Genomic DNA, 25,063 nt, shown 5'->3' on the forward strand with positions numbered 1-25,063 from the left:
GATGCACACAAGAAACTCTAGGTGAAAGAAATAACTGCTGTTTTTAAGCCTGAAGTCCTATAAGGGGGTACCTTCTATAGGTATATTTGTCTAACCTTGTTGGACACACTTTAGACTTAAAAACACTTATTTATTCCACTTTTTTTTTTGTGTGTGTGTGTGTGTGTGTGTGTGTGTGTGTGCACGTGCCCGTGCATGTGAAACTTGGTTGATTGACGGTGATATACTATCAGGACTTGAAACGGTAGAATATAGAATTTTTTGAAAGGAGAGGAAGATCAAAAGAAAAGGGGAAATATTGTTAATGATACCAGAGGAATTGTCCTTCAAGAGTCAAAGGGGAAAATAGTAGTACATGTGATGTTTGGTGATGTTGGTGTGAAGTTGAGATCAATAGAATAGTATATCTAATAGGATATTGTTATAGGCCAGGGAATGTGAAGAGTATTAATTGTAAAATGTTTAGACAAATTAGTTGGGAAAGTAAAAGGAAAATGATCCTTATGGAAGATTTTAATTATATTAATGTGGTTTGGAAAGAAGAGATAGTGTATAGCAACAAGGAGAGCAAATTTGTTGAGTTTCTGTGGGTAATTATCTAAAGCAGCATGTGATGGAAGCAACATGAGGTTTATCTGTGTTAGATTTGGTGATATCCTCACAGGATGCGGTTATGAGTGAGGTATCAACACTGCCACCTGCTGGTGAAAGTGATCATGAGGTATTGGTTTGTTGGAAGGTAGTCAAACAGGAAAAAGTTATCAAGAAGATCTGTATGTGGAACTATAAGGTGGGTGATTATCAGAAATTCTGTAGTCAACTAGCATCAATATTAATAGGGTTGATGAATTGTGTAGAAAAGATGTTGACAGTGCATGGGAAATGATAAGACAGTATCTAACACAAGGAATGCATAACTGCATACCAAAAGTTAAGTGAATAAATAGAGTAGGAGGTACGCGTGGATAGGCTTATGTGTTCGTCAGACATGTTGTAATAGATTTCATGGTAATAATAAGAACAAAGATGGTTAAGAAAATAACTATTTATTAACTTAAAGCTAATATTTCGCTGGTATTATATCCAGCATCTTCAGAGCACACAACACAAAGTTTATTACAAAGGCAAGACAACCACAATCCGGTGTAACAGTGGGGCTAGTAAAAGTGATTGCAGCGTGCAACACAAGACTAAAGTCCTAATATGGCGCCATCTAGGTAAAAAAAAAAAATCAAAGTTTTGAAAGAGTAGTCCAAATGATAGTCTTAAAAAGTTTGAAAAGTATAAATTAAAAAATAAAAGTAACAAATATTAATTTGGTCTTAGGATGACTGTCTCCCAAATCTTCGGTATATTTATACAGCGATACTTGTTAAGGTTTGGAGTATGTTTGAAGGCTTCTGTTGATTCCAGGAATAACCTTTCTGACTTGTAGAAGCTTCTGTGCATTACTTTTGTTTCTTTCCAATTGATCCTGTGTGCAGGGGTATCCAGAGCATGGTCTTCCAGACCCGACTTACCATAGCGAAAGTGTCAGATATATTTTTTGTGTTCACTGAGGCGGATGTCCACATTTCTTCCTGTCTGTCCGTAGTAGGCTTGATGGCAAGGATAGGGCACTTCATAGACACCTGGATGTGATAAAGGAGTGCATTTGTCCTTAGGTGAATGGATGAGAGTTGCTAATTTTATATAAGGTTTAAATACTGTGCATAGTTGGTGTTTGTTAAGCACCCTAGATATCTTTTCAGATGTGCCTTTAATGTATGGGATGGTAATGGTTTTGTTGTAGTCTTCTATGGTAGATGGAGGGGATTTATGGGTAGCATTTAGTATGTCATCTATTTTATGGGGATTATAACCATTGATTAAGAAGTTTTGACGTAGGTGAGAAAGTTCAGCAGTGAGAGCAATGTCATTGGAACAGATTGCTCTAGCTCTATGAGTTAGTGTTTTTAAGATACCATATTGTGGAGAAGGGTGATGGTGTGATTGTTTGTGTAAGTATCTCCCTCTATGTGTGGGTTTTCTGTAAACCGAAAATGATAAGGAACCTTCTTGAAGACGTGTGATCAATGTGTCCAAGAAGGGCAGGCAGTCATTGGCTTCTAGTTCCATTGTAAAGTGGATTTTAGGGTGCTGGCTATTTAGATGCACTAAAAATGTATTCAATGTGTCTGGGCCATGTGGCCAAATAGCAAACACATCGTCAACATGGTATAGCCAGAGACTAGCTTTGAGAGTGGCTGTGTTGATAGCTAATTTTTCCAGATGTTCTATGTAGAAGTTGCCTGGGGGGGGGGAGGTGTGACCCATAGCTGTCCCATCTAATTGTTTGTATATTTTCCCTTTCCATGTAAAATAACCTGCCTGTAGTGTGAATTTAAATAGCTGGAATATATCTGGGGGAAATTGTGAATTTAGTAAGTTGTGTTACATTAGTGAATTTTTTGTTTGTATCCATTACTACAGTGGCGTTTCCTTTGTCAGATTCATTTTTCATTATTCACTAATGTACCACTGATTGAAACACTTGGCCACATGGCCCAGACACATTGAATACATTTTTAGTGCATCTAAATAGCCAGCACCCTAAAATCCACTTTACAATGGAACTAGAAGCCAATGACTGCCTGCCCTTCTTGGACACATTGATCACACGTCTTCAAGAAGGTTCCTTATCATTTTCGGTTTACAGAAAACCCACACATAGAGGGAGATACTTACACAAACAATCACACCATCACCCTTCTCCACAATATGGTATCTTAAAAACACTAACTCATAGAGCTAGAGCAATCTGTTCCAATGACATTGCTCTCACTGCTGAACTTTCTCACCTACGTCAAAACTTCTTAATCAATGGTTATAATCCCCATAAAATAGATAACATACTAAATGCTACCCATAAATCCCCTCCATCTACCATAGAAGACTACAACAAAACCATTACCATCCCATACATTAAAGGCACATCTGAAAAGATATCTAGGGTGCTTAACAAACACCAACTATGCACAGTATTTAAACCTTATATAAAATTAGCAACTCTCATCCATTCACCTAAGGACAAATGCACTCCTTTATCACATCCAGGTGTCTATGAAGTGCCCTATCCTTGCCATCAAGCCTACTACGGACAGACAGGAAGAAATGTGGACATCCGCCTCAGTGAACACAAAAAATATATCCGACACTTTCGCTGTGGTAAGTCGGGTCTGGCAGACCATGCTTTGGATACCCCTGCACACAGGATCAATTGGAAAGAAACAAAAGTAATGCACAGAAGCTTCTACAAGTCAGAAAGGTTATTCCTGGAATCAACAGAAGCCTTCAAACGTACTCCAAACCTTAACAAGTATCGCTGTATAAATATACCAAAGATTTGGGAGACAGTCATCCTAAGACCAAATTAATATTTGTTACTTTTATTTTTTAATTTATACTTTTCAAACTTTTTAAGACTATCATTTGGACTACTCTTTCAAAACTTTGATTTTTTTTTTTTTTTTTAACCTAGATGGCACCTATTAGGGCCTTAGTCTTGTGTTGCATGCTGCAATCACTTTTACTAGCCCCACTGTTACACTAGATTGTGGTTGTCTTGCCTTTGTAACAAACTTTGTGTTGTGTGCTCTGAAGATGCTGGATATAATACCAGCAAAATATAAGCTTTTAAGTTAATAAATAGTTATTTTCTTAACCATCTGTGTTCTTATTATTACCGTGAAACCTATTACAACAGAGTAGGAGGTAGATGGATGGTGAAATCACGCAAGCAGTGTTACGAAAGAAGTTGTTATGGAAGAGATACAAGACAATTTGCAGTGAACATGCATGAAGAATATAAAGTGCAGGCCAGAAAAGTGACAGGCATGGTTAAAAAAGAAAAAGTAGAATATGAATGGAGATTGGCTAGTCAATTCAAAGTTAAACCAAGGGAATTTTTCTGTTATGTGGCAAGCTAGAGGAAAAGTAATTATGGCAGGTTGATGCTGGTAGATAGCTATTGTAGCAAAGTAACTGTAACAAATGATATAGTGGAATTATTTAATGAACACTTCACCAGTGTATATCATAGTGGTGTGTATGATGCTGTGCAACATGTAGAAGGGAGACAAGAATTAGGAGAATTAAAGGTGAAGGAATCAGAGGTGTATCAGGTGTTGCTCGGGTTAGATGTTAATAAGGCGGGGAAAATTTGACATATCACCACATATTTTTAAAGAATGTGCAAAAGCGTGAGCTATGCCCTTTTCCTGATTATTGAATGAGTCTTGCAGTGGGTTAAGTTCCTAAGGTGTGGGAAGAAGGCAAAATAATACCTCTCCACAGGCATGGTTCAAGATCAGAAGTTTCCAGTTATAGACTGGTCTGTATATCTGCAGTTGTGATCAGAGTGTTGGAAAAATTAGTTAAATATAGAATTCAGGATTAGATTGAACATAAGAATCTCTATGATGGCAGCATGAGTTTGTGAAGGGTATGTCTTATTTTAGCAATCTGCTTATGTTTTATGATAAGGGGATCAAAGTGTTGGATAAGGGAGAATCACATACAGGGTATTCTTGGACTTTGCAAAAGCATTTGATAGATTACCACATGATCAGTTGGTGTAAAAGCTGCAGAGGATAGGCATAGGTAGTATATTGATTAGATGGATTAGAGATTGGTTCTCTGAACGATACCAGCAAGTTGTGTATGATGGAGCTGTGTCTCAGAAAAGAAAGGTGAACAGTTGAATGCCTCAGGGTTCTACTTTTCGTTCCCCTACTATTTAACTTATTTGTTAATGATATTTCATGTGGATTGAGTGGAGATCTTCAAATGTTTGCCAATGATGCAAAGTTTGGTAGAATTATCAGGAGTAATGCTGATGTTAATTCTCTACAGGAAGATTTAAATAGACTTAACTTGGACAAATGAGTGGGGTTAGAGTTTTAATCTTAATAAATGCAAGATGTTACAATTTGGGATACAGATATATAAGGCTATATATACTATATTGGTGGAGCTTGTATTTCAGGGAGTGGATGAGATTCGGGTTCTTGGAATGATGGTGGACAGTGGACTGAAATTCCGAGGGCACATCACATATGTTGAAAAGACTGCACATTTTCAACATGTGTTGAAAAAGGTATCAAGCCAGATGTGCAGTCACAGTAATGTGATATCATAGAAGCAATACGTTGCTGATGATTTGGACCCAATCGTTGTGATGTGGGTCCAAAGATGAATAACAAAAGTGATATCAGGACTCAGCGGTGTTGGTTATGAAGAGCGTTTGAGAGAACGTGGATTACAGAGGTTGGTTATAATAATAATTATTATTATTATCATCATCATCAAATTCCTGATATATATACCCTCAAGGGGTGTACAGGATATGATAGTACTACATGAAAAATTACATCATCACTAACTTCCTATTTACAATTTTCCTCCAAGTCAATCTGTTACCTGTCAAGACTCCAACATTATCAGATCTGATATTTCTATCTTCTAAAGTACTTTTTACTATATCATTCCACCTATATCTTGGTCTTCCTCTGGGTCTTTTTCTCAGTGTTCTCTGCCAGGCTGGCAGAGAAAACTTGTTTTGCTAATCTTTCCTCACCCATTCTGTTTAAGTGACTATACTACCTGAGATTAGCTCTGCTAATGAATTCCTGGATGCTGACAATGTCAAGTTCTTTCCTAATATCCTCTTTTTTAATATGATATTGCCATTGATGGCATCTTTTCGTGCCCTAATCTTTCTCAGGACTCTCATATCTGCGGTCTCTAGTCTTTCGTCAAGTGTGTTACTTCTGGCCCAGCTCTCAGATCCATAAGTTAAAACTGGCTTGAACACTGTCTTGTATACAGCTAATTTAGTGTTTTGGATAATTTCTCTCTTATTCCATGTACATTTATTCAATTGACTTCCTACCATATAACAACAAAGAACAGAATCAACAGCTTGTTGATTCTGTTGTCTATTCCCATATTTAATTTACCATCTTCACTAAAAATTGTGATAAAGTAGCTGAAATGTTTTACTTGTTCTATAGGTTCTCCATTCACAATGCAGTTGATATTTTCAATGTTTCTGCCTATTTTCATTGTCTTTGTCTTTTTAATGCTGACCTTCATACCATATCTATTACCACAGTTATTCACTTTGGTCAGGGAATCTTGCAAACTTGTAGTGGATTTATTTAGAAGTATAACATTGTCCTCATAAAGCAAAGAGCTGACACTAACATCTCCAATTTTGATATCATGTTTAATACCACTTTCCTTCATAATGTGATCCATATAGATAATAAATAACAGAGGGGGATAATGTACATCCTTGTCTGACACCAGACTTAACATTAAACCACCATCCTGTACTTCAATTCTAACCACTGACTTTACAACTCAAATAAAGACCAAGTATTGCTTGATATAATGCCCCATTGACACCCTATAACTCTAGTGTTTTGAATAGCTTCTCTCTTGGAACCTTGTCATATGCCTTTTCCAGATCTAAACTTAGATACAGATCTTTGTTATATTCCCATGATTTCTCAACTATCTCTTGTAAAGTGAAAATCTGATCCTGACGGCCTCTATTTGCCCTGAATCCATTTTGTTCTTCACCAAGCTTCTCTGCTTCTCTTCCACAATTCTTCTCAACCATTTCTCAAGTATACTTGCATATCAGCGCCTCCGTAGCGCAATTGGAAAAACGACGGTACATTGCGCCCTTCGATTGGAATAGGTCTATGTTTGATTCTCGTTGCGACGGGAGGAATCTTTATCTGGACGATTTCAATCGAAGGTGAGTTAGCCGATCTCATACGGAGGTAGCAGGGTTTTTTCTCCCGGAAACTCTGGTTTTTCATCCCGCATACAGGCAAATCGGCCCTTCAGAACACACGCAATTTACAGACAAAAAATACTAGGTGTAGTGGGCGAGGTGGGTGGTAGATGGAGATAATTTGTAGTAGAGGTTCAGTGTAGTGGTTGAGACAGTTGTAGGTGTCCTCCCGCGATGAGTCTTCTTACTCCTTGGAACTATCAGGAATAATAATAATAATATCTTACAGTAACACTCAGTAGAGAAATACCTCTGTGATTCTCACATTCAGTTTTATTTCCCTTTTTATATGTGGGTACTATGAGAGCTCTACTTCAATCATTTGGAATTCATCTAGGCCTTCTGAACTATGCAGCGCATCCACCGGAAAACTTTTATACCTCCATTCTGAGCATTTCTGGTTGAATATCGTCTACTCCTGCTGCCTTTTCAGGTTTTTGGTGGCTTTTTCTACTTCAAGTATGGATATATATATTCCTGACTGCATGCCTGGTCAGTGTTTTTTTTTTACCACTGTGCTGTCATCACTGCTAGTTTCATTTAGCAATTTTTTTGAAGTAAATACTCCATACTTCAAGGATAAACAATCTTCAGAAAATTTTGCCACCTTCTTGATATTTATTTTCCATGTTCTTACCAAAGTCTTCCCATGACTTTTGTTTAGCTAGTTTTACACTGAGTTTAGCTTTCTTACATTGGTCTCTGTATTCTCTAAGAGCACAAGCTAACTTGTTTGCAGGGAACTTTTGATATGTTTTCTTCTTTTTCTTCATTGCCTCTTTAACTTCCTGTGTCCACCATGGAGTTCTGATTTTTCTATCTTTGCAAACAACCTCATCACATGCCTCTCTGGCTGAATCAATCAGGGTATTCTTCAAGGCTTGCCACTGAATCTCCAAGGTTTGGTTCCTGTTCTCAAACTCATTCATTTTCTCTTGAATAATTTTTGTGCATTTGAGTCTACAATTCATATCTGAGAGCTGCTCAACTTTTATTCTCTTTAAAACTTTCTTACATGTTCTTCTTTTCAATATGAATTTCAGTTTTATCCTGCTCAAGACTAAATGATGATCACTTCCAATTTCAAATCTACACTCTGCACCAGGGAGAAAATATCACTATCAACAATAACAGTCAATAAGGCTTTTCTTATTCCGTGCCTATTCTCTTCATGTGAATTTGTGCACATTTTTATGTTGGAACATGGTGTTAGTAATAACCAGTCCATGTCCTGAGTAGAAATCCAACAGGTATTTGCCAATATTATTAGCTTTGCTCTTTTCTCCAAATTTTCCCCAAATTTTTTTGTATGTGTGACAATCATTTCCTACTCTGCTATTTAGATCCCCAACAAGGACCAATCTGAAAACAAACCTCAACTCAACATCACCAGAGTTAAAGATCGGTACTATCAACGTAAGAAGCCTGAATGGCAAAGAAATTGAGCTAGCTGAGGAATTAGATAAGTACCAGATTGATATAATAGGGGTGACTGAAACAAAAAGGACCAAAACTGGTGAGATCTTTCTGAGCAATAAATACAAAAAAAGTTATATTCAGGCAATGACAATCATGGAAAAGAAGGAGTAGCCATAGTATTCAACACAAAATACGAGGCTAATCTTCTTGAATGGCAATCAGTCTCAAGTAGAGTAATGTGGGCAAATATGAGAATGGGGAACTGGACAATGAGACTTATTTGTGCCTATGGTCCCACAGAAGGTTCTACTAAGGTAGAAGTGGAGGAATTTTTTGAGGCTTTAGAAAAAGCAACTGACACAATGAAAAAGGAAAAGTTGGTCCTTTTTGGGGATCTAAATAGCAGAGTAGGAAATGATTGTGAGACATACAAAAATATTTTGGGAAAATTTGGAGAAAAGAGCAAAGCTAATAATAATGGCAAATATCTGTTGGATTTCTGCTCAGGACATGGACTGGTTATTACTAACACCATGTTCCAACATAAAAATGTGCACAAATTCACATGGAGAGAAGAGGCTAGGAATAAGAAAAATTTTAAATTGACTATATTATTGTTGATAGTGATGTTTTCTCCCTGGTGCAGGACACCAGAGTGTACAGAGGATTTGAAATTGGAAGCGATCACTATTTAGTCTTGAGCAGGATAAAATTGAATTTCATATTGAAAAGAATAACATGTAAGAAAGTTTAAAAGCGAATAAAAGTTGAGTAGCTCTCAGATGTGAACTGTAGACTAAAATACAGAAAGATTATTGAAAAGAAAATGAAAGAGTTTGAGAACAGGAATCAAATCTTGGAGATTCAGTGGCAAACTCTGAAGAAAACATTGATTGATTCTGCCAGAGAGGCATGTGGTGAGGTTATGTGCAAGGATAAAAAAATGAGAATTCCCTGGTGGAACAGGAAGTTAAAGAGGCAGTGAAGGAAAAGAAAAAAGGATATCAAAAGTTCCTGGCAAATAAGTCAGCTTTTACTCTTACAGAATGCAGAGACAACTGTAAGAAAGCTAAACAGTGTGTAAAACTAGCTAAACAAAAGTCATGGGAGGACTTTGGCAAGAATATAGAAAATAAATATCAAGAAGGTGGCAAAATATTCTGGAAGTTGTTGAAGAAGCTTAGGAATGGAGGAAAGAGTGCTGTAAAAGGAGTTAGAGATGATAAAGGTGACATGAAAACAGGAGAAAAAGATATCCTTGAAATATGGAGTAATTACTTTGAAAAACTGCTAAATGAAACAAGCAGTGATGACAGCACAGTGATAAAAAAAAAAAAAACACTGACCAGGCATGCAGTCAGGAATACATATCCATACTTGAAGTAGAAAAAGCCATCAAAGGCTTGAAATGTGGAAAGGCAGCAGGAGTGGATGATATTCGACCAGAAATGCTGAAGTATGGTGGTATAAAAGTCTTACAGTGGCTGCGCTGCATAGTTCAGAAAGCCTGGACAGAGGGACGAATTCCCGATGATTTGAGTAGAGCTCTCATAGTACCCATATATAAAAATGGAAATAAAACCGAATGTGAGAATTACAGAGGTATTTCCCTACTGAGTGTTCCTGGCAAGATCTATGCAAGTATACTTTTGAAATGGTTGAGAAGAATTGTGGAAGAAAAGCTTGGTGAAGAACAAGCTAGATTCAGGCCAAATAGAGGCTGTCAGGATCAAATCTTCACTTTACGACAGATAGTCGAGAAAGCATGTGAATATAACAAAGATCTATATTTAAGTTTTGTCGATCTGGAAAAGGCATATGACAAGGTGCCAAAGCTATTCAATACGCTGCAGTTATATGGTGTCGATGGGGCATTATATCAAGCAATATTTAGTCTTTATTTGAGTTGTAAGTCAGCAGTTAGAATTGAAGGAAGTACAGGAAGATGGTTTAATGTTAAATCTGGTGTGAGACAAGGATGTACGTTATCCCCTCTGTTATCTATATGGATCACATTATGAAGGAAAGTGGTATTAAACCTGATATCAAAATTGGAGATGTTAATGTCAGCTCTTTGCTTTATGCAGATGATGTTATACTTCTAAATAAATCCGCAACAAGTCTGCAAGATTCTCTGACTAAATTGAATAGCTGTTGTAATAGGTATGGTATGAAGGTCAGCAATAAAAACACAAAGACAATGAAAATAGGCAGAATTATTGAAAATATCAACTGTGTTGTGAATGGAGAACCTGTGGAACAAGTATAACATTTCAGCTACTTAGGCACGATTTTTACTGAAGATGGTAAATTAAATATAGAAATAGACAACAGAATCAGCAAAGCTGGTATGGTGGGAAGTCAATTGAATAAATTCATATGGAATAAGAGAGAAATTAGTCAGAACACTAAATTAGCTGTATACAAGACAGTGTTCAAACCAGTTTTAACTTATGGATCTGAGAGCTGGGTCAGAAGTAAAACACTTGACCAAAGACTAGAGACCACAGATATGAGAGTCCTGAGAAAGATTAGAGGCGTGAACAGATGGCATCAATGGCAATATCATATTAAAAATGAGGATATTAGGAAAGAACTTGACATTGTCAGCATCCAGGAATGCGTTAGCAGAGCTAATCTCAGGTGGTATGGTCACTTAAATAGAATGGGAGAGGAAAGATTAGCAAAACAAGTGTTCTCTGCCAGGTTTGCAGGAAAACGACCCAGGGGAAGACCAAGATATAGGTGGATTGATACGTTACAAAGTGCCTTAGACGATAGGAATATAAAATCTGATAATGTTGGAGTCTTGACAAGTAACAGACTGATTTGGAGGAAAATTGTAGATAGGAAGTTAGTAATGATGTAATTTTTTCATGTAGTACTTTCATATCCTGTACACCCCTTGAGGGTACATGGAAGGAATTTGATGATGATGTTGACAAGGACCAATGTTTCCTTTTTCATTGTGTCAGTTGCTTTCTCTAAAAGCCTCAAAAAAATTCCTCCATTTCTACCTTAGTATGCTTATTAAATAATTTAAGGAATTTACAACGTACACAGCATATAAATTAAACTTTAATCTATATTTCCAGTATTTCGGCAACGTCACGTTGCCAATGAGGCTTTTCTTATTCCTTGCCTATTCTCTTCATGTGAATTTGTGCACATTTTTATGTTCGAACATGGTGTTAGTAATAACCAGTCCATGTCCTGAGTAGAAATCCAACAGGTATTTGCCATTATTATTAGCTTTGCTCTTTTCTCCAAATTTTCCCCAAATTTTTTTGTATGTGTGACAATCATTTCCTACTCTGCTATTTAGATCCCCAACAACGACCAATGTTTCCTTTTTCATTGTGTCAGTTGCTTTCTCTAAAAGGCTCAAAAAATTCCTCCATTTCTACCTTAATATGCTTATTAAATAATTTAAGGAATTTCCAATGTACACAGGATATAAATTAAACTTTAATCTATAATTCCAGTATTTCGGCAACGTCACATTGCCATCTTCACAGGAACCTAAAATAAAGACATGTGCACGCAGGCCCTACACACAGTAAATGAGGATGAAGCAGGAAGCTATTGTTTCTCCTAAAAGTCCTGATGGTGCACCCTAGCAGGCTATGTAGGTATTCTTGGCCGTTGGGCTGAAGGTTTTTTGATGTAAGGGTCCCAAATTTGGGGCAGTCTCATGCAACCAAATTTGTTTAGGTTTGGGCTGTTTCTTAGGGCTGAGGTTGATTCCATGAATTGTCTTCCAAATCTTTCAAATTTGAATTTACTACAGTGTATTACCATGGCATGGTCTGCAAGACCAGAGTGTCTGTACTGGTGAAACCAGATGTAGTCCTTGTTTTCTGAAATTTTGATATTCGCTGTCCTGCCTGTTTGGCCAAAGTAGGACAGCTACCAGGTAAACTCCAATTCTGTCTAGAGGAAGTGATTGGTCTTTAGTGGAGTGGATAAGGGACACCAATTTTCTATATGGTCTGTAACACGAAGTCAAGTCATGTTTTTTTACGATTTTCGTAATTTTTTCCGAGGTGCCTCTGATGTAGGTAATGGTAATGGATTTCGAGTAATCCTTGTTGTTGAGAGTGGGGGGTTATTGGTGTTCATTATTTTTTGGATTTTTTGGGGTTGTTGCCATTGGCTGAGAAAGTGTTGAGGGTGTGGTTTAGTTCTGTGATTAGGGCATTGTCATTTAAACAGATAAGTTTAGCCCTGTTGTGTAGAGTCTTAATAACTCCATATTGTTGTGGGGGAGGGGGGGTTGTTGGTGAATGTATCTGCCTGTATGGGTGGGTTTTCTTTAAACTGTGAAAACCAAGGTTCCATCAGGCTGGCGGGTGATTAGTGTGTCTAAGAAAGGGAGGCTGTTGTTTTTCTCTTTTTCCAGGGTGAGCTTTATTCTGGGGTGTTGGTTGTTTAAGTGCCAAATAGCGAAAACATCATCAATGTAGCGAAGTATGTGGTTGGTTTTTGTGGGGCAGAGTTGAAGGCTTTCTCTCCATATAAAAGTTGGCCAAGGGTTGGGAGAGTGATGAACCCATGGCTGTCCCCTCTGTTTGTTTGTAGAATTTTCCTTGCCAAACGAAATAACCTGATTCATTGTGAACTGAGATATCGGGAGGAATTTAGCTTGGATTAGGCTAATATTTCTTCGAGTGGTACATTTGTGGATAAGGAGGAGACGTCAAAACTGACCACTATATCAGTATGTTGGAGTGCAAGGTTTTCTATGCTAGCTTTGAAGTGGGCTGAGTTTTTTATGTGTGATGGTAGCACTTGGGCCAAATGTTTAGCTGTATGTGGAGGAATCAATGCCATCGACTATGGGACATAATGGCACATTCATTTTTGGGAGTCCATATATATATATATATATATATATATATATATACACACGGGGTTGGGGGGTATGGAGTTAAACGGTTTTAATTTGTTAGTGACCTCTACAGGCCAAGAAGTGACCTTAAGTGTAGTGCCTACATGCACATGTCTTTATTTTAAGTTCCTGTGAAGATGGCAACGTGACATTGCCGAAATATTGGAAATATAGATTAAAGTTTAATTTAATTTATATCCTGTGTAAGTTGTAAATTCCTTAAATTATTTAATAAGCAAGTTTAACCTTAGTAGAACCTTCTCTGGGACCATAGGCACAAATAAGTCTCATTGTCCAGTTCCCCATTCTGATATTTGCCCACATTGCTCTACTTGAGACTGCCTGCCATTCAAGAAGATTAGCCTCGTATTTAGTGTTGAACACTATTGCTACTCCTTCTTTTCCTTGATTGTTATTGCCTGAATATAACATTTTGTATTTATTGCTCAGAAAGATCTCGCCAGTTTTTGTCTTTTTTGTTTCAGTCACGCCTATTATGTCGATCTGGTACTTATCTAATTCCTCAACTAGCTTAATTTCTTTGCCATTTAGGCTTCTTATGTTGACAGTACCAATCTTTAACTCTGGTGATGTTGAGTTTGGTTGTGTTATCAGATTTGTGCCAGTAGCTGACTTTTCGCTGTTCGCCCTGGTTCCCTGGCGAAAACAACGGGGACCTTGTTTAACCGAGCAATGCCCCCAGCCGCCATGAAATTTTTTCATGTTGTATCATCATTTTGTATTTTGGTTTAAGCCAATAGGAATACAATTTGGGTGGCTAAATCCCAAATTGCCAGCCAATCCTTGTTTGTTCAGTATCCAGGTAGATACCCAACAGGGTGCACCATGAGAAGGTGAGGATTGGACATTATGTCAGAATCCCTGGTTAGTTCTCCGCATTCCTTTAAAAGCTATGTGGAGGTCTCCTCTCAGTTATACAGCTTTGACCCTTAAGCACCCCCAGAAATGCATGCACGAATACATAACCATACTTGAATAGAAAAAGTCATCAAAAACCTGTAGTGTGGAAAGGTAGCTGGAATAGATGAAATTCCACCAGAAATGCTCAGATATTAGAGATATTAGGTGTAAGTTTTACAATGGCTATATTACATAATTCATGTGGCCTGGTCAGAGATTCAACTTACAGATGATTGGAGCAGAGATCTTATAGAATCCATCTATAAAAAAAAGTAAATAAAACTGATTGCAAGAATTGCAGAAGTATTTCCCTACTGAGTATTCCTTGTAAGATTTATGCAAGTATGCTTAAGAAACAGTTGAGAAGGATTGTGGAAGGAAAGTTTGGTAAAGAACATGCTAGATTCAGGCTAAATAGAAGTTGCCAGAATTGGATTTTCACTTTAAGGCAAACTGTTGAGAAATCTTGCAAAAATAACAAGGATTTCTATTTGTATTCTTTGCCATGTTGGCATTGAATCCCAGAGAAAGACCAAGATGTAGATGGATTGATACAGTAAAAACTCAGTAGTAACCACCTAAAAAAACCAAATATGAGATTTGATAATATTGGAATCTTGACAGACAGATTAATTTGCAGGAAAATTGCTGATTGGAAGTCAATAATGGTGTAACTTTTTCATGTAGTACTATCATAATTATTCTGTATACCCCATGAGGGTACATATCAGGAATTTGATGAGGAGGATATCCTCTGTCAACATTTCCCTGACTATAGTAATCTTTGACTGAGCTTAAGCCATCAATACCACCAATTCATTAATTTTATTTCTGAAATTCTCTGTACAAATGCAGTTATTATGCATTTTTATTTTCCCAAACTAGCCCACAAGAGTACCCCCTACAGTACACCCTGGCAACTGTAGTTTCCATGTAATACTTGTCCAGAGAGCAATAATATCTTTAAAAGCCTGTGTCTTTACATGTTCCAATGCAAACTCAAATCACTGAGATATTCCAGACCTCTCAACATATTCTTGCCTTCATATCACTTATTGTCTCTCTTTTTAATCTCTAACATTGACTGAAATCGTTCTCTGTTGATAGTTTGAATCAACCATTGCTATCCTCTCATCCTCATTCTCATCTCATTTCAACTTCATTGCCATAGTCTCCCACTCAGTTCTTCTTTCAGGTAACATTCCTCTAAGATTGTGTTCTTTACACCACAAATCATTGAATTTCAATGTCACGCTCCTCACAGCTCTGTTAATTCCTCCCTCGCCCCTTTCTTTCTCTTGGACATTCTCTCAATGTCTTCCTTTCACCCCTCTCTTTATCTTTACTTCTGTACTCTCTTCCCCCCTCTCTCTCTTCTCATTCCCTTAACTTTTCCCTCACTTCTACTCTTGTTCACTTTAGAACACTTACTTTTCAAGTCACCTAATTTCTCTTTTCCTTTCTCAACTCAATTTTTGTTCCTCTCACTTGCTCTCTCAATACCTCTTTCTCTCAGCATTCACCAACACAAGCTCATCAGAACTGTTACCTCTCCATTTGTACTATCTAAAGTTAAATCCATCACCATCTCATACAGACCTCCTCACATTGATCATGCTACTCGCATCTCTCTGCTTGTACTCACTAGTTTCCACCACCACCACTGTTGCTACTACAACATGAGGTACTAACAGTGAAATCATACTTTGCTTCCTGTTGTCTATTACAGAGAAAAGAAAGAATGCAGACATACACTCTCTTCTTTCTCTTAATTTTCAATTGATGGGAAACATATGGGCCAAAAGTGTACTATGCTGCTATCACTTATATGGCAAAATTGTGCAAAATGTAATCTTTAAATGGTTGTGGTTTGGACAAAAATGTGATAAGGAATTGATGTATGCCAGCTTCCATGATTGAAACACCCAGACAATTAGAGCAGCGAGTGTTACATTGAGAGATTATTTTTCTGTTTCTTTGAAAAATTACCACTGGAAGATGATATGTAAGAGAGATGCATTCTATAGTACATATCAGGACTTGAGATGGAAAAAGCTATCATAAACCTGAAATGTTAAGACTGGAGCATGTGATATTCAATTGGAAATACTCTAATATGGACAGTATAAAAGTTTTATAGTGGCTTCACTGCATAATTCAGAACTGTTCATAAAGTGAAACTGGTGATTGGAGTGGAGATCATATAGTACTCATCTATAAAAGGGGGGAAATGAAACATTTTGAAAATTAAGAGTAATTGTCATACTCACTGTTCCAGATAAGATTTGGGCTAGCACACTAAAAAGGTTAAGAAATTGTGAAAAGAGAAGCTGCAAAGAACAAGCTTGGCTCATGATCCGTATTTGAGTTTTGTAAATCTGGAAAAGGCATGTGGTAAAGAGCTAAGGAATGAAACTCTTCAAGATGCCTTCAAGAATTATATAGAGTAAATGGGACATTTATACAAAGTGGTATGTATTCTATATTTAAACAACTTTAAGCCAGCAATGAAATTGAATGAGGTACAAGATTTTAATATAAAATCTGATGGAAGACAATGTGAGATGGGGAGGGACACCTTTATTCATCATAATGTCCTGTTTATCGAATATATCCTTAGCATTTTGAACAACTTCAATTAAGCCACTTTGTCATATGATATTCCCATATCTACAGAATGTAAATACAGATCCTTGTTATATTCCTGTGATTTCTTCAGCCAGAAGGAAGAAGCAGAGTTCAGCTTCCTTCTGATTAATTGAATAATATAGTGTAACCACTGAAAAAATTTTTATACCTCCATGTTTAAGTATTTCTGGTCAAATATATATTCCATCTGCAAAATTATAGGTGTCTAGTAGTTTTTGCACTTTAAGTATATATACGCACATGCATATGCACGTTTTTCTTGAATATTTTCCCATTGTTCTGTCACCACTTATCATTTTGTAATGCTTAGTAATTATTCAAGATATTCAGAATATTTATCTTTTGTGTTTGTCATCTTTTTAACTAATTCCATTTGCAGTAATTTCCTTCTGTTATTAGATATATGAAGAGCCAAAGGCTTCAATTCCCTTAACTTAAATATTTCCTTCTGTGTTTTTAAAGTAGCTTCTGGAATCAATCATTTGCCACCTTTATAATATATTTTGGAGACTATTGAAAAAGCTTAGAAATGGAGGAAAGAGTAGTGTAAGATGAATCATTTAAAAAAAAAAACCAATGTAAAAAAATATTCTGGATCTAGAGTAATTACTTGGAAGGATTATTTAATGAGATCAGCATTGACAGAACAGTGGTAGGAATTATCCAGGCAGACTCAACCAGGAGTGAAGTATTGTTTCAGTATAAGGTATTTGTTCTACTTTCATCTGTTATGTTAAAATTATAACCCACTTATTGAATTTATTCCTTATTTGAAACAGGCTACAGCTGGTAGACTTCAAAATGCCTGATATATTCCTTTCAAACAAAAATGTATACTTACTGAGAATTCTAAAATTGCTAGTTACTATTATGATGGAATGAAGGAAGTTTACCAGAGGATTAATTCTAAGTAATCAGACTTCTTCAGGAGTTAAGAAACTACTTTAAGTTACAGTGATGCCATAAAATATAATCGGGAATATATAATGAAAAACAACTTACGGAAATCAATGTACTTTTAGCATTTAATCTACTCTTGGGGTTGGGGGATGCTTTTGCGATTACTATCAGTTGAGTGTTTATTCTTTCTCAATGTAGCTAAAGTATACATCCTCTGTCCAAAAAGAAACCGAACTTTTCGAAAATAGAAGAAACTAGTGGTGCCACCTGTTGTATCTTTTTGTTGTCGATAGCAGCATCCTTCATTAGTGTCGTGTCAACTGTTTATGACATTTGTTTCATTAGAAGCCGATTTATAGTGCCAAGAGTGAGGGTGTTTTGACGAACGGTCGGAAGATGAATTTCAAACAGAGAGCTGCGATTGACTTTTGTGTTAAACTTGGTAAATGTTTTACCGAAACGTATCAAATGCTTCAAAAATCATATGGTGATGAATGCTTATCCTGTACTCAAGTTTACAAGTGGTTTAAGTGATTTCAAAGTGATCATGAGACACTTGAGGAACTATTTTAAAAAATCACTCACCAGAATGAAATAATTTAGTTACTGATTTAAAACATTTTACAAAGTTATTTTTAATGGCATACTACACTTCCATGTACACTATGTATACTATGTTACAAATTTTTGCCACCAAAATTTATGTCATCTGCTATAGTATGCCCACAGATTCGAGACCTTTCGACACTTCACGTCACAAAAAGGAGAAACCATTCTTCTGATAATAGGGTAATCAATCTGTCTTGAGTTGCTTATTATTACACATCGGAAAATAAACTTCTCTTTTATAATCATTGTAGTTTTTAAAGTGGTAACTATTTTGCTTGTATAACAGTTGGCAAATTTTATCTATAAAGCACGTGATTTCGCGTGTTGGCAACCAATTCGTACATCCTTCATTTCTTTCTCCCCTTCAATGATAACGTCCAAGAGTTAATTAAATCTCATTCTGAAGAATTAAGTGATTCTGACCTGCTAAATTTAGATGCACATTGGGAAGATCTCGAAGAATGTGAAGAAAATTTAACCACTGATAGTCAGCCAAAAGAGATTTCACAGAAACAATTTTAAAATATTTTTCGTACAATCAAAGTTTTTAAGCAGCAGTGCTTAGAGGCTGACCCTGATGAAGAGAGAAGCAGTAAAATTTGCAGAAGAGTAGAAGAGGCAATAGGGCTATACCGCCAGTTGTATGAAAATAAGAAACAAAATGCCTGCCAAACTACGTTAGCTCAATTCTTTGTTAAGAAGTAGAATAATAAAATTTATGTTCTGAATATGATTTTAAGAGGAACCTGTGGCATAGTAAATTAATTAATAAAGAAACGCGTAAAAAACCACAGTGATATCTTTAATTAGTAAAAGGACAAATATTTCGTACTAAAATTAATAGTACATCTTCAGTGTCTGTTGCAGTAATGGGAATGGAATGCAAGCAAAACGTTCGGTGGATCACCTATTAAAATACAATTGTTACCGCATGCTAGGAAATAATAGAAATTAACAAATTTAATCCATTAAGATAAATGGTTTTTTACATAAGATAAAAGTCTCCCAGATCTTTGAGAGAGAGACAGTCATTTCTTCTTTAGTTCTCGAAGAAGACATTTCAGCTGTTCTTAATGAAGAATTATTGGATATTGTTCTTTGCTTATCAAAACAATCCTTATCCCTGTCTTATGAGAGAAATTTTCAAAATCTTATGCAAAAATACAATTCTTTATATAACAAGCAAAAGAAAACCTTACCTCTGACAGTACGTCTGCAAATAAATGGATTGTAAACATTTCCGATCGCCCGTTATCCAACGCTGAAACCAGTGCTTTAGCAAAGGGCCTTGATTTTGCTGTTATTCCTTATCTTGATTTCTTACATAATATAGAACAGAACACAACTCTTCAGGACTTCCTAGCAAAGATGCCAACAAACTACATTTTGAAGTTGCGACTTTGTTATTCAAAAGCAAATTACCTCCATGCAATTTATCAAATGCTGAAATCCAAGGTCTAACTTCTTTAAGAAAAGATAATACAATATCCATTTTTAAGGCTGATAAAGGAAAAGCTATTGTGATCATGAATAAGACTGATTATGAGACAAAAGTATCCAGCCTATTAGAAGACACCATGACCTACCAAGAGATCACACGTAATCCTACTAATTCACAAATTAAACAACTAAATAAATTGCTTGATGAGGTTATCAGTTGGGATCTTAGCTACATGGATAAAATACGCACCTACTTTGGAAGAACTCTTCGTCTATATGGACTCCCTAAAATCCATAAAGAAGGCTGTCCTGTGCGACCTATCATGAATTGCATCGATTCTCCAACTTATCGGATTGCAAAAGTATTATCACGTTCCTTAATTGGTTTCTTACTGGTCATTCCAGATCCTATATAAAAAACTCAAATGTTTCACCAATATCTCATTAACCGAAACAGTCAATTCTTTATAATAGATTTAGTTTAATCCTTTATCCCAGTGAGAGCAAACAAAGTTTGCGCCTGAAAATATCTTCAGGACTAAATATAGTGTTGTACTATCTTATCCAGTAAGTAGTGCAACACCAAGGCAACTCGTGGCAAAGGTGGAGCAAGCTACCAGGCACTTCTAACCCAGTATCTCCCATAATGCAAAACACATTTCCTATGTGGATATGTATACTGTTATGCATTAAAGGGATTGGCCATCTACCCAGACTAGTTTCGACCTTTATTGAGGTCTCTTCAGTGGGAGCCAGGCCCAGAGCTGGAGATACCAGGCAGAAGCAGTAGCAAGTCAAGATAAATAAATTTTCAACATCTTTCTCTAAATCCAGAGTAATTTTTAAAAAAAGGTGATAAACCTTTTGGCAACTCCCATAGGCACATATGACTTGCTACTGCTTCTGCCTGGTATCTCCAGCTCTGGGCCTGGCTCCCACTGAAGAGACCTCAATAAAGGTCGAAACTAGTCTGGGTAGATGGCCAATCCCTTTAATGCATAACAGTATACATATCCACATAGGAAATGTGTTTTGCATTATGGGAGATACTGGGTTAGAAGTGCCTGGTAGCTTGCTCCACCTTTGCCACGAGTTGCCTTGGTGTTGCACTACTTACTGGATAAGATAGTACAACACTATATTTAGTCCTGAAGATATTTTCAGGCGCAAACTTTGTTTGCTCTCACTGGGATAAAGGATTAAACTAAATCTATTATAGTCTAACCTAGTGATAAATAAATTTTCAACAGTCAATTCTTTATATGAAGATATCGCAAGGATATTCGAATATGTCATCCACTCAGGTTATTTCAGTTGGAAAAACAAAATCTACAAACAAATTGAAGGTACTGCCATGGGTAGCCCTCTGTCTCCACCTTTGGCAAAACTACTATTTGAAACAATTTGAAGATACTATGTTCTCATCCATTCATCCTCAACCATCTCTTTGATACTGTTACGTCGATGATGTTTTTGCTGTTTGGCCACACACTGAAGATGAACTTTCCACTTTTCTACAATGGATAAATAACCTTCACCCATGCATCCAATTCACTATGGAAAAAGAAAACTCTGGTACTTTACCATTTTTGGACATCCTCCTTACTAGAACGTCTTATGGTATCTTATCTACAAGCGTCTTTCGAAAACCCACATTTACTGGCAGATACATTCACAAAACGTCTGTGCACCACATGTCTCAAAAATTTGGCATTCTTAAATCTCTAATTCATAGAGCACATAAAATTTGCTCTTCCCCAATAATCTTACAACAAGAACTTTCCATCATTAAAAAGTTAATACAATCAAATGATTACAACTCCAATCATATCCAACAGATACTTGACTCTTATGTTCCAATACCTACAACTTCTTCAACAGTCCGCAGAGTTCCTATTCCGTACATTCCAGGAATCTCAGAACCTATAGGTAGAATTCTGAAAAAGTATCAATTGATTCCAACATATATTCCCATCAACAAAATTTCTTCTTTATTACCCTCTACAAAGGATAAACTGTCTTCTCTATCTTTGGCTGGTGTTTACCAAATACCTCTTATTTTGGACAAACTGGCTGTTCTTTGGAAAAAAGAATAAAAGAACATCAATATTATATTGATTATAACAAACCTCTGAAGTCTGGTCTGGTGCAGCACAGTATTGACTCTACTCATAGTGTCCAGTGGGATAAAGCTGTTCTCCTCCATAGATGCAGATTCAAATATGAATGCTTATTCAAAGAAAGTTGCAAAACTATCTTACACCAACTGAATTTAAATAGAAATGACTGTCTGTCTGTCTCAAAGATCTGGGAGACTTTTATCTCATGTAAAGAACCATTTATCTTAATAGATTAAATTTGTTAATTTCTATTATTTCCTAGCACGTGATAACAATTGTATTTTAAATGGTGATCCACCAAACGTTTTGCTTGTATTCCATTCCTATTACTGTAACAGACACTGGAGATGTACTATTAATTTTAGTACGAAACATTTGTCCTTTTACTAATTAAAGATATCACTGTGGTTTTTTACGTTTCTTTATTAATTAATATTCTGAATATGTTTTATTGTCTTTCAGCTTCATGGTTTTCCTTTAACTAGGCCCTGAGACATACCTTAATTCTTTTATAAAAAAAAATTAAGGTTCAAAAAAGAAATTTGAGGAACGAATTATACTTTTTCCCATAGGTTATTATATTTGATTAGTGCATTTTCAATTAATGCGCCTGTTTTAAAGAACACATTGCACTAATCGAGGGATTGCTGTATATAATTTTACAGTTCTTATTGGTCCAAAATTGATCATGTCTTACCTTTTGGTGCAGATGATGACTAGCATTTAGGTTTATTCTTACATTGGCCATCTGTTTTTGACTCTAAGTTGAAGTCTATTATATTGTTGCTGTAGTATAAATTTAGGATATTAAAGGCGGCTACTAGATCATGCTTTCCAGAATTCCATCCTGAGATGACTGAATCAATCTTGTCTAAGAAGGTGTACAGATTTTTTTTATGTGTTGTTGGATTCCATCTCCATGATGGATTCTTCAGTCATAGGGTTAGGAAGAATTCATAACAGTACTGTATAAACACTTTTTGATACCTTTTGAGTTGTTAATATGTTGCCAACAGGAGTCAAGAGGGATGTGGACAGCTGTTTACCAAACTTGTAAGCTAGAGCATAGAATCTATCATGAGTCTGAGAGGAAATATTGCCCTTGTGGGTTTTTTTGAGATTTAGATGCATACTCTCTTTTTTTTTTATAACTCATAATGAAGTTCTTTTGTTTAATAACTTAGTTAGTTTATTAATCTGAAAGCGACTGGCTCTTTAGATGCAGTGATATTCTTGATTGGTCTCATAAAAAATAATGAAAATTTTCTGCATATCCTTCCTTCATAATGAGGAAATCTCTAAGTTCTGGTGATGATAAGTTGGAAGGAGACAGCTTTGAAGTGAACTTTACTGGCCATATTATCATTGTGACATAAATTTCTTTGTATGAAATTCGTAATGGAAAATTGTTTAGGAACAGTGGAAAAGTTGAAGCCTTCAGTTAGCACTGAAGATTTCTATTTCAGTGAGAGGTTTACATGAAACGTTAACAGTTTGGTTTCATATCCTTAGAGATAATTTCCATTTTAATTCATAAAGTGTTTAATGAAATTAAAATGGAAATCACATCGAATGACATTTTGTGACATATAAACTTTGTGCTTAGTTCTGTAATGATTTAAAATATATGAGGCAGTGGAGCTGACATTCTGAAGTGATGAAAGTGATTTATTGGTCAATGATTGCTTTTTCCCTGATGCAAGTGAATGGCTGGCATGTGGGTGTTCAGACTGAAAAACATGTTTGATTCAACAAGTAGGAATTATTTATTGTCTAGTAACATTTCAGATCTGTTTTTTTTTTTTTCCAGAAATCTTAGAAAAATCATAGTTTTGTTTACTTTAAGTCGTCTTGATTATAATGTCTGACACTGAGGCATTAGTGTTCTCAGATGCTATACATTTAAATGGATTTAGTCAGTTTTTATTACAATTTTATTGCACTATTAAATTTTATATTATATTATATTAATTACACTATTTTATTATAACGATCAGGATACAACTCTTAAGCCAAATACTGTTGTTGCTGACTATTCTTATTACAACTATCCTTGGGAGACTTGGTTGTTCTAGGTTGAATACTATCAGTATGCCATATTTACTTGACAGAGATACCCAACATGACACAGCCTGCTAAGTGTGAAATGCTAAATCCAGTTAAGGACAGAACTAGAGCATAATGAAAATAGTCCTTTGCAAAAGAAAGCCCCCTGAGAAACTTGCCCAGTTTGACTAAAATGAAAGTGTTGGAGGAGTTGCTTCCTTTTTAGATATATATTTGTACAGATCACATCGTTTCTTACAGTAAAGTTCTTTGAGCATTTTAACCTATCAGACTAAAATGGAGAGGTTGTGTCATGGAGGGAGGGGTTGCCTCTTCTGCATAAAGCAGACCATATCTTGCACTTATTTTTATCCAGTTTAGAACATAGTTGTTGCTTATATTGCTTTTGTCTTTGAGAACCTCAATATTTGGATCAAATAAAGTAAAAGGCTGCTACAGGTTCACATTATTCAACCAAAAAAATCTTGTATGTTGTGAAAAAGCAAGAAGTTAGTAGCAGTTTAGACATCTTTTGTTGCGAATGTAAATTCCCCTCTCAGAATAGCAATACCAGCAAGATAGCTTCCAAGAAATTATAGGCACCTCCTGCTTTTACTTTTTCAAGAAAGAGATGGAGGATTATTTAAAGAATAAGTTTCCACAACTTTTTTTTTCCCCCCCAGACACAAAAAAAAAAAAAAGTCTTAGTAAATCTTATTCTTTCAGTTAGATGAAGACATATCATCCACTGCATTGCTGATCACTGGTCACTCAAGTTTGGAACTGAGCGTTAAATGGGAATTTTTCAACCAGCAGTGTTTACGTGTTTACTGCTTTTCTTGGGAAAGGGAAATTTTAGCCTATATTGCTTTTACAAGTTAGTCCAGATCCCCCCTCCCATGCATTAATTTTAATGTCTAGCTAATGACATTAATTTTAATGTCATTAGAGAACCAGAACCAAGTCAAGATGGCGGTTCTATATAAAACTGTGCGCACACACACACACATTCACACACAGTTTCTGAAATAGTATGCACATATATGCATTGGTAGGATACACAAAAATCAGATGTACTTGCTACTAATTAAGTTAACTTGGTGATTTTGGCTGATCCAACAAAACTGTTAATGAAAAATTGCACCTGACAGTCTCATATGATTTTAAAAATAGGATTATAATGGCAGTTACTGAAGAGGATATACAGTGAGTGATGATGAT

The 25,063-nt window shown here is 36.0% G+C and overlaps 1 protein-coding gene across 1 annotated transcript in view; it reads left to right on the top strand.

The window, feature by feature from the left end:
• Nucleotides 1-25,063, top strand: part of LOC150110021 (ankyrin repeat and FYVE domain-containing protein 1) — a 532,825-nt gene that overhangs the window by 265,380 nt on the left and 242,382 nt on the right.

Source organism: Typopeltis vanoorti, chromosome 1 (assembly GCF_054136105.1).
Source record: "Typopeltis vanoorti isolate ZY-2024b chromosome 1, IOZ_Tvanoo_1.0, whole genome shotgun sequence".
Classification (NCBI taxonomy): domain Eukaryota; kingdom Metazoa; phylum Arthropoda; class Arachnida; order Uropygi; family Thelyphonidae; genus Typopeltis; species Typopeltis vanoorti.